We start from the raw sequence: 11,508 nt of genomic DNA, 5'->3' as shown, positions 1-11,508 counted from the left end.
CATGTTGTGATATTTAGAAATATAAATTTGTTTGGTGCGAGTGAGGTTTTATTTAATCTCTGACCAAGGGAAACGTTTCATTTTTTCAAAGAAATGTTTGTTAAAAAGAAGTCATGGTTCCAGTGGAATTTGATTACAGACCATGTGACATGGGAGTCAGGAACCTAACCCACAGCGCCACCAGCAAGGTCACATGCAGAGTGCTGAAAAAGCACTACAGAAACATTATCAACAGACAATTTACAGCGTGTACTATTCTTGTGTTGCGGTACATGAATATAATTATATCGTTATTAATTTCTTTAGATACACGATTCCATATAATATTCCCTTTTAATCAAATTCTAAAAGTATGCTTGTTGACTCCGGTATCTCGTTAGTTAAAGACTTCGATGCTTAAAATGTTTAGGGAGAAATGGAATACTGGTGTGTATTTTTTCTTTAAAGTACCAAGACCAGCCATATACTGTATGTTTATGTTCCAAAATTAATATTGTTTATGGCCTTCACACACGTTACAGTATGCTCCTATTCTTTTTATGCTCAGCTACTAAGATTTCCCTTCAGTGGTAAAATTCCATATAAATATTCAATACTAAAACGGGCACAGTAAAGATGTTTACTGTAAATCTTTCTACGACAGACCAACAGACCACGAGTGCCCCTGCGGTACCGCGCGTCATCGTGTGTCATAATGCGCGACGCCGTAGCCAATTACCTCCGGTACGTGTCTGTACCGTGCACTTTGAATGGCTGCATCTGTACAGATGCAGCCATTCAAAATGCACTGTACAACCCCGTACCGCGCAACATTACCCACAGTTCACTGCTTTGTACCATGGTATGTGATTTGGCTAGCCAAAATGACCGACGGGCATTTGTGGTGAATTAGATGTTAATGAAACGGTTTAATTATTCAGTCTCTTAACTGTGCATGTTTTAATCCACTTAGTATTGAATATTTATATGGAATTTTACAATGAAAGGGAAATATAAAAAGAAGAGGAGCATAACACATCTGAAGGTCATAAACGATATTAATTTAGGAACATAAACATATTATGTAAACTGTATATGGCTGGTATTGGTAGTTTAAATAAAAACTACACACCAGTATTCCGCTTTATTCCTAAACATTTTAAACATCAAAGTCTTTCATTCGGTTACATACTGTGGTTATTTTAGAAATTTTTTATATGCTCCTTCTGACTATATTAAGTTTATATACTTCATAAAGAGTTATAATTTTTTAACCATTTATGTGAATACTTTTGCTTGTTATTGCAGTAAAAAAAACACATACTTTTTAGAATTTGATTAATAGGGAATATAATATGGAATTGTGTATCTAAAGAAATTAATAACGATATAATTATATTCATATACTGTAGCTCAAATTATCACAGTAGTAGACTTTCTTTGGAAATGTCTGCATCAGTTTAACTGATTCCTGTGTGTGGTGTAATGGGTTAGGTGTGTGCTTCTGTGCTGGCACTCAGGGGTTTGAACCCAGCTGTCGCCCTGAGTTTACTTTTTAACAAATAAATATTTATTTGAAAAACTAAAACAGCAAATATTATGGACACTATATTTACTTTTTTTATATTTCTAAATATCACAACTTGTTTGAAGCTAAGTGATTTATTAATAACAACAAATGATTTCAAACTGCTAATGTATTACCCCTACAGCATAGCTTGTGGGAAATACATTTGTCCTGCATCAAAGTTTAACTCTTTCAGTGTGCCCTACATTACAAACTCCAAGCGTTTCATTTTGAGCTGAATACACTCACACCTAAAGAAGGCTTCACAGCCGAAACATTGTGTTTTCTCTCTTCTCTTTTCAGCATGGAATAAACCTATTACTTGTTCCTTTGCAGATTACACATGCAGATGCAGCTACCCACCTGATGTAGTTACAGTGTTGTACAGTGATATAGACGTGGGTAATGTCATCCCCATTAAACAATGTGCTTATCTTACAAATCCTCCTAAACTAAAAATTAGACACTAGAAGAGTATTATTGGACAGTGTTGTGAGGGTCTGGCAGAATTTCTCCATAAACTGAAGAGTTATAGAGGAGACACATTGTGTATCACCTCTTTTTACACTTGTAAAAAAGAAGATTCCAATGTTAATGTGACACAGAAGATATTATTAATAAAGTTGCGCTTTTGGGCTCACGTGGGTATGCACCCTACACCGCTGAGGGATTGATCCTAGGCCTCTGGTGTCACTCAACAGGGAACCAGCCAGATAAGCTAAAGAGAGATCTCCCTTCACCCCACCAGATCAGGTACCTGCTATTCACAGGGATGGCATTGACGTCACTGCACTGGAAAGCCGGCTCGCATAATACCTGTAATGTCAGCCATATGGCGTACGCATTACAATAACCTTTTAAATCTGAAGCTGAAAGTGTCACAAAACAGTTCTTTCCGGGCCTTATGCAGACGACACGATCCGGAATTGTGAAGATACACTGGGGAAAAGGTCATGCAGGAGAGGGTTTGGAGACAGGGGAGCATGTCCAAGGTGAGCAGGTGTCCTGGGGAAGTGAGTCCGGGGCAAACAAACAAAGACAAAGTCCAAATGGAAAATCCAAAACAGAAGAGTTGAGTCCAAAGCCAGGAGATCCATCCAGGGAATAAAAGCATGAACCGGGTCGGGACCGGCAGGGCGGGGAATAAGGAACGGAAGGTTAAAACCATAACGGAGCCAGACGCAGCAGGACTCCGGATTCTCACGAAACGTGATTCTTTTAAGGCTTTTAAGGGGAAACAAAATAGGAAACAGGTGCAGGTAATGGGAAAAAACAAGGAAGGGCTGGAGTGCCCTTAAGAGGAGGGGTTAGCGATCGTGACAGAAAGTTTAGCCTTTGACATTAATGAAACCACTAAAGACATAAATATAGAAATCCCTACATTACAAATTCCAAGAGTTTCAGTTTGTCTATTGCTACAATATTGACAGCAGTGTAGTTACAAAGAACATGTCAAAATGTTTCCAAAATAACCACAATTAAACGAGTTGAGGGTTTTGATAATAATAGAGAAATCGTAACAATGACCACGTGTTGCTTTATGCTAATCATGCTAAAGGGAGGGCTGATGCACTATCCCGGCTCCATGACACTCCGGACCTGGACTACACACCTGAACCAATCATCTCGTACAACAGAATCGTGGCAGCAATTTACTGCTCTATTGAGGACCAAGTTAGATGTGCCCTGGACAGAACTACAGTCCCTCTGCCCTGTCCCCAGGATTACAATTTTTAAGTGGATCACTTGCGTTCAGTGGTCCTGCAGTGGGGTCATAAAACCTGGTTCCTGGTCATCCCATTGTCAGACGCACTCTGAACCTCCTGACCAGGGATTTCTGGTGGCCTTCCATGAGAGCTGATGTTGCCGATTATGTTCGGGCATGTCTGATCTGTGCCAGCACTAAGACTCCACGTGCTATGAGAGCCGGCATCCTTCACTCCCTTCCGGTCCTCCACCGTCCTTGGTCCCATATTGAGGTTGACTTAATCACAGATCTCTATAACAGCCAAGGGAATGTTCAAATCAGCCCATTATGTTCCCCTCCCAGCCTTGCCCACAGCCCAGGAAACTGCAACACTGTTCGTTCAGCAGGTTTTCAGGATACATGGTCTGCCCAGGGATGTGGTTTCCGACAGGGGCCCTCAAGCACTTGGGACCCCTGTATCTTTAATTTCTGGATATCATCCTGAGGCCAGTGGACAGGTGGAAAGGACTAACCAAAGCTTCCTTACCTTTCTGAGAGCCTTCACCTCCACATCACAGGATGACTGGACATTGCTGCTTCCCTGGGCAGAGCATACCCACAACTCACTTACCTCCTCCTCCACAGGTCTCTCTCCATTCCTCTGTTCATTGGGATATCAACCCACTCTCATCCCTGACACCCCTCCGGATACGGCTTTGCCTTTGGTACAAAACTATATTTCAAAGTTGCGGAGGACCTGGTGAATGGCTAGGACAGCTCTCACCAAGTCGACCTAGCGCCAGGCCACTTTCGCTAACCTGCATCGCAGACCAGCACCCCATTTTTGGAGAGGACAGTTTGTCTACTTATCCACTAGGAACCTATCTCTACGCCTGCCTTCCAAGAAGCTTGGTCCTACAGATGCAGCCGTTCAAAACGAGCAGGGTACGCCGCGGAAAAACGCGGTGAGCGTGTCGCATCATAACACGTCATATCGCTTCATACCGTATAATACCACAGTAAGATGATAGTATCTGGAATTACCGCCAGGTGGAGCTAATAAAGCTTAACCTCTCAGGTACAGCATTTGAACTGTAGCCAGACAATGTTTGGTTTCGAATCCTGATCACTGCTGAAGGACAATCTTTATTCAATTAAGAATTTAAGTTGTATACTCTTTAGACTTTTAAATTTAAACTGTGTATTACAGCTTGTAAATCATTATACATTAAAAAGGTGGTATATTTTATGAAAGCAAGATTGCTCAGTTGGACAAAAGTACACAGCCTACCACCTTTATCATAAATATGTTAATTATGCAGAAATATTTTATGCATCAAAGTCTATTTTCTTTGTAAATGAAAATACTTTATTTTTTCATTGACAAAAAGTAACACCACAGCATTTCGTTGATCCGATCACGCATTTGTTTCCAATCATACAAAGTATGCCTTTCACATGCTCATAAAAGATATTAATTTAGGAACATAAACATATTACTGTATATAAACTGTACTGTATATGGCTGGTCTTGGTAGTTTAAAGAAAAAATACACACCAGTATTCCATTTCTCCCAAAACATTTTAAGCATCAAAGTCTTACATGTGGTTATTTCGGAAAAGTTTTTACGTGCTCCTTCTAACCATATTAGGGTACGTTTATAGACTTTGTAAAAATTGATCGGTTTTGCGAATACACTCGTTATCGGATTAAACAAAAGCATACTTTTAGAATTGGATTAATAGGGAATATAATATGGATTCGCCTATCTAAATAAATTAATAACGGTATAACTATATTCATGCACTGTTGCACAAACGGTAGTATAAGACTTTCCATTGATATGCACTTGTCACATGAGTGCCTTGGTGGCATGTTAGGTTAAGTGACTGACTTATAACCCTAAGGTTGAGTGTTCAAATCTAGCTGTTGCCATGAGTTTTCTTTTAACAAATAAACATTTCTTTGAAAAACTAAAATAGCAAATATTATTTGGAATTATATTGACATTTTTTATATTTCTAAATATCACAACATGTTCGTACTGTGTGTACACAGCGGTACCGCAGCGTGTAGTGCACAAATCCACGTGAGCCCAAAAGCCCTACATTAATGTTGTGCATTCGCCTGGCGCTGCGTGGTTTTCGCATCTCTCGCTTTCTGGGAGTGCTGACTATGCCTCTGAGTCTGAGTATCTGTGTCTACATTGTTTGTAAACAAACCGGTTTCACAGGTATTTTCAAAGTAGAATGGGGTGAGTCTTCCATGAAAGACACTCCATCTTCCCCCACGGACACGTTTTCTTAGAAAAACAGATTCACAACGCGAAGTTGCGTCAGTCTTCTGTGTAAAAAAATCGGTTTGAACACCATGGGTGCTGTTTTTAAGATGATGTTGAGTAAAGTATATGAATTTTCCTGCTGTCAAGCAGTATTGTGTATATAGTTGACCCTTACCTGAATGAAAACAGAACATAAAGAAAGGGTTTCAGAAATCAAACAAAGCTTTATTCCCCTGCTTACAGTCTGGGTAATTGGAAGCTACACTGTTATGCTTCCTATGGTGATATACAGGTTTTTCGCATGAAGCCGTATCGAGCAGTATTTCTCGCGTTGTGAACGTGTACACAGCGGTCCCCCCGGGTTCCAGTTAGTGCGTAACTACGCATTGATGAAAAACCAGAGGTTTAAAAAAAGAGAATTAGCTCACAAATAGTTTTATGTGGAGGCTGTGAACATTTTCACAAGTTGTGGTCTTTAAAATGCATTTGGTTTGAAGGCTTTCTGTGTTTCCCTTGCGAAGATATGACCAAAAGTATTTTCGAGCGTGGTAAAAAAAATGGCTTAGAAATGAAGCTGTGTCACTCTTCTGTGCTTAGTGCTTAGTCTGTTTAGTGTGTAAAACACCTGCAGTATTGTGGGTGCTGTGGTTTAAATGCTATTGGCTTGTGAACAGCAATGAAGGCTGGGAAAACAGTAACCTGTCCCCACACACCCTGCCCCCACTGCGATTAGAATATACACAAAGCACTGAAATCTTTAGAGTAGATGATCAGGTGTGTACAAAGTACATTGTTACTGTTTTCACACATGTTAAATAAACTCAGCCAAAATGAAACGTTTGGAGTTTGTAATGTAGGGTGCTCTGAACGAGTTAAGCTTCAATGCAGGAAAAATGTATTTCCCAGAAGCTATACTGATTCTTATAGAAGCCCGTTTCCGCCAGGGAGTATAAAAAAAAAACCTGCTAGGGAGTAAAAAAAAGAACCCGCTATGGTATTCTCTCCGATGCAGTGCAGTTCAAAAATATCTCTGATGCTGTTCCTAAATTAATATCATTTATGACCATCAGACGCTTTATGCTCCTTTTCTTTTTTACAATGGATTGAACAGGGAGAGGCATTTCATGATGTACTTTTCACTGATGAAACAACAGTGGCTCTGGAACAATTTTCAACCATGTCGTTTTATAAAAAGGGGAGATATGTGAACAAGCAAAACCCAAAACATCCACCGAAGGTTAGCCTATTCTACTCTGAGAAAAGTAGAACAGGTGGAAAGTGCCCGTGGTCATTTAATTAGTATTAAAATTCGCACTAATTCCCTTGCGAAGATATGGACATAAGAATATTTGTGCGTGGTAAAAAAAATGGCATATAAAACGACAAAGTGAAGGCTGTGAAAACATTCACAATGTACTTTATACACAAAGGAAGTGTTCTCACAACTCTAGGAGGTTTCGTGAAAATGCTACAGGCGTGCCAAAATCGTTTTTGAACTTCAAACTAACTTTACCCCTGTACCTGTCCCTACACACCCTGCCCCCACTGCGATTCGAATATACACAAAGCGCTAAAATCTTTCGAGTAGATGATCAGGTGTTTCGCAGACGTAGGCAAAGTACGTAATTCAGGCTTTATGAACTCACACCTGGGATTTGATTAATTAGGGTTATTAATTATTAGAGCTATTATTGCTACTGTCTGAGTCCCTGTGTCTACATTGTTTGTGAAAAAAGGGGTTTCACAGGTATTTTCAACCCCCAGTAAATTTCAAAAGTCAGAAGATTTCGAAACATGAGGGCAGCGCAGCGGTCGGCTCTGGCTTTCCTATCTATGCCGATGCACTGCAAGTCCCCGTTACCCCCATTTTAATTTAAATCACAGATGCGTGTTTAATTAAATATCTTTATTGATTCACAATCTGACAAATGCAATGTAAATCGTTATCTTTGTCTTCTAAGTATCTTAATAAACTTTCAGCATAGCTTTCTCCCCGTTTAGATTAATTTTTCTTGGGATAGCCAAGGAGTAAGGCTTAAAAACCTTAGAGCGTACACAGATTTCTAAGCCGATCAGGAAGAAGAAAATCACCCGTGTTTCGCGCATAAAAAGTAGTTACTAACTATTTTCAGTTTCCGTGATCTTCCTTTTCTGGCAAGCAGGCTTAGACTGGAAGGGGCTTTGCTTCTGTAACCTGATATGGGGCACCACATATCCTAAATAACACGATCCCGACCATCCCTCGGGCAGCCAGTGGTAGGCATGCTCCCCGCAAATCCAAAAAGTACCATTCAGGGATGGCTGAGGTGTGGATGCTTTAAAGCTAGTTAACATAAAGGTCTTATTATCACCAGGTCCATATCCAAAGATGACTTCTTCTCTACCTTTTATTGAAGCATCCTCTTTCTCTCTTGTTACACTCTTCATGAAATTAAATCGACAGATAGATTTTCCTAAAAATCTTGTGCCATTAGTTCTTACGACACAAATAAATCCCTGTGCGCTGGAGCCCAGCATAATCTTAGGGGATTTACGAGATAGGTCAACAGCTGGGTAATAACTTTTAGAAAAATCAGCACATTAACCCCCTGCCTCAGCTGTGCCGTTTTGCAGAACAATTCTAGCTGAAATTGTAAAATTTCTCTTTGTTCCGTTCCTGCCAAACATCTTATTATGAACAAACAAACCACAATAATCATTTGCATCTAGGGGAATCACTCCCAAGGGTAACCCCCCTATAGCAGTTTGGGGCACCGCTGTGCAAACCCAACACGAACTCTGATTCTCTCTGCTCGCATACAAATGTGACAGAGCTAAAAATGTACTAATTCCATGCACTCCCTTATCATGGGTATGATCATCAATTCGCGGTTCCAGTGATCTTTTCAGCCTGTGCTTAATTCGCGTCCCGCCATCGTCTTCTTCTGGGCCGCTACTCCGGGCCTGCGATGTTCCCGGTGGCACAGGACTGGTGTCGGCTGCTTCAGGGCTTCCTGATCTCCCCAGCGGTGGCTCCCAATGCAGAGAACAGTTTCTGGTGCTATTGTTGGCAGTTTCATCTACCCCTTCCCACAGGAGGGGAAAACAAATTACGAAGGCCAGAACACAGATGAAAACTAAGCACTGGAATTTGGGGTGATAGGGTTCTGATTGGAGTCTGCGCTGTTCTCTCCCTCTGGAGATAGGTGGGCCTTCTTGCAGTGCGATGAGTGGATCCAAGTGGTCTCGCCCTGACATTTTACTGCGGTGTGGGTGGTGAGTAGTACCTGAAAAGGGCCTTCCCACCTAGGTTGCAGTGCATTCTTTCGTCAGTGGTCCTTGATATAGACGAAGTCACCCGGCTGAAAGGAGTGACAGTCTTCAGTTGCTGGTTCAGCTTGTGCTGCTTGCACCTGCGAATGAAAAGCCTTGACAGCTCGAGTTAGACCAATGCAAAAGGACAACATTGAGTCATCCATTTGATGAATATCCATTTCCTTCAGTGTTAATGGAGGAGATACTGGCAGTCTCATTGGCCTGCCCATTAAAACCTCATGTGGCGAGAGTCCGGTCCTTCTGTTCGCGGAGGACCGCGTGGCCATTAATGCAACAGGCAGCGCATCTGGCCATTTAAAGCCGGTTTGTTCACAAATTTTAGCTAATTTGTTTTTCAGGATTCCATTTTGTCTTTCCACTGCTCCTGCAGACTGAGGGTGATACGGGCAGTGTAGGTGCTGTTTTATTTGCAGAGCCTTACACATTTCCTTCATGATTTGTCCAGTGAAGTGAGTTCCTCGGTCACTAGAAATCGTCCCTGGGATCCTAAACCTACACACCACGTCTCTCATTAAAATGTTTACAACAGTAGTGGTATCTGCTTTTCTGCAAGGGTAGGCCTCTACCCATTTAGAAAACATATCCACAATTAGTAATAATAATAATAATAATAATAATAATAATAATTGCTTACACTTATATAGCGCTTTTCTGGACACTCCACTCAAAGCACTTTACAGGTAATGGGGACTCCCCTCCACCACCACCAATGTGCAGCATCCACCTGGATGATGCGACGGCAGCCATAGTGCGCCAGAACGCTCACCACACATCAGCTAACACATATTCGTACCCACAACACTTCGGCATCTGAATAAAATCAATCTGTATATCTACAAAAGGTCCCCATGGTGGAGGGTGTGCAGAGGTAGCGACTTTTGGACCCTTTCCAGGGTTGTGCTGCTGACAGATTACACATTGTTTGCACATCTGTTCTGCTACACTGGTGATTCCAGGGGCAAACCACTGAGTTTGCACCGTCTGACACATCCCCCCTTTGCTCGTATGCCCTACGCCGTGTGCCAGGCGGGCAAGCCATGGGAGTAGAGGACGGGGTGCCACCACGCGGCCGTCGTGGGAGACCCACATCCTCTTAGCAGCATATCAACATACTGGACAAGGACAGAGCCTTCCGTCAGCTCCACGTCACTCAGGTCCTCTTGCAGGGCTCTGGAGAATAGTGTAGGACTCTCAGTGTACCCCTGTGGCAATACAGTCCAGGTGTACTGTTGGCCTTGATAAGTGAAAGCAAATAAAAACTGCGAGTCTGGGTGGATAGGAACAGAAAAGAAAGCTGAACACAGATCGACAACAGAATAATGAGTGGTGTTGTTAGGAATGCTAGACAAAATAGTAGCGGGATTAGGCACCACTGGGTAAGCAGGAATAACACACTCATTGACAGCTCGTAAGTCCTGCACAAAGCGCCACGTCTCTTTTCCTGGCTTCTTAATTGGTAGGATAGGAGTATTGCAAGGGCTAACGCAGGGCACTATAATGCCTTGCTGCAAAAGAGACTGAATTACAGGAGCAATGCCCTTCTCTTCTGCAAATTTTAGCTTGAAAGGCGGTTTTCTGGGCAATGGTCTATTGGGGTCTATTACAACTCTAATAGGGGCCCTAGCTTTAATTCTTCCTACGTCATTCGGATGAGAAGCCCACAAACAGTCAGGGATAGAGTTTAACAGAATTTGCTCATCACCACTAAAACATACCTTCACTGCATCATGAGAGCAGGTAGTCAATTTCTGACATTCAAGAACGGTGTTCATGACCTGGGACTTTGTCTTAATGAGAAATCCTTCAGTTCCCAATGAATAAATACTAATGTCTCTAATTTGTCCTAATTCTACTCTGTGTTTCTCATTTTGTTTCAATCGCGTCAGCATATAGCCAATCTCCTTAGGTTCATGACCTTGAGCTACAACCAGAGTCACATGTGGAGTTACATCTTTTGGCTGGTGAAATAGCAGTTGCTGCTCAGGTGTCAGTTCTACTTCAATACCTATTCCGTCTTTACCGATAAAAACTGATGAAAGAATCAGAGCATAAGAACTACCTAAATATGGAACCACATTCTGCTCATACTGAATATCTTGACTTCTTGCATCAAAGAAAGCTGTACAGTGCAACTGTTCAAACCACTTCTCCAGCCTCACATGCTGGTCTGTGCACCACTGCTCTACCTGCTGAAAATATAAGAGAACTTGATGCATTAAGCTTTTCAGAACAGAAGAAATCTCCAAACTTGAGGCTTTCCACCAATATATCCTATCCTCTGTACTCTTTTCTAGAAGAGACATAATGTAATCTTGCTGATCTTCTGATGTTTCTAAATAAATCCCATCAGGGGTGCATTTAATTGTGCACCAATATTTACAGAGCAGATCTCTTCCCAACAAGTTCACAGGGGCATCAGCAGCCAAGAGGAAAGCATGGTTCTCTGAAAGAGGTCCAAGCTCTACAGTTATAGGCTTTGGTAAAAGGATTGGGTTAGAAACACCTGAAAATCCTACTGTGTTAAGAACATCACCCGGTAATGGTAAAGTCGGAAAATCTTTTGCTCTAATACAAGATTTAGTGTCACCCGTGTCAACTAGAAAGGACAGTTGTTTTCCTGCAACATTGAGATTAACAAAGGGTTCAGCATTAGCCTTAAAAGTAAGCATTGGAAGTGA

Source organism: Lepisosteus platostomus, chromosome 16, assembly GCF_059453375.1.
Source record: "Lepisosteus platostomus isolate fLepPlt1 chromosome 16, fLepPlt1.hap1, whole genome shotgun sequence".
Classification (NCBI taxonomy): Eukaryota; Metazoa; Chordata; class Actinopteri; order Semionotiformes; family Lepisosteidae; genus Lepisosteus; species Lepisosteus platostomus.
The sequence above is the reverse complement of the archived record's forward strand: the minus strand, read 5'-3'. Positions refer to the sequence as shown.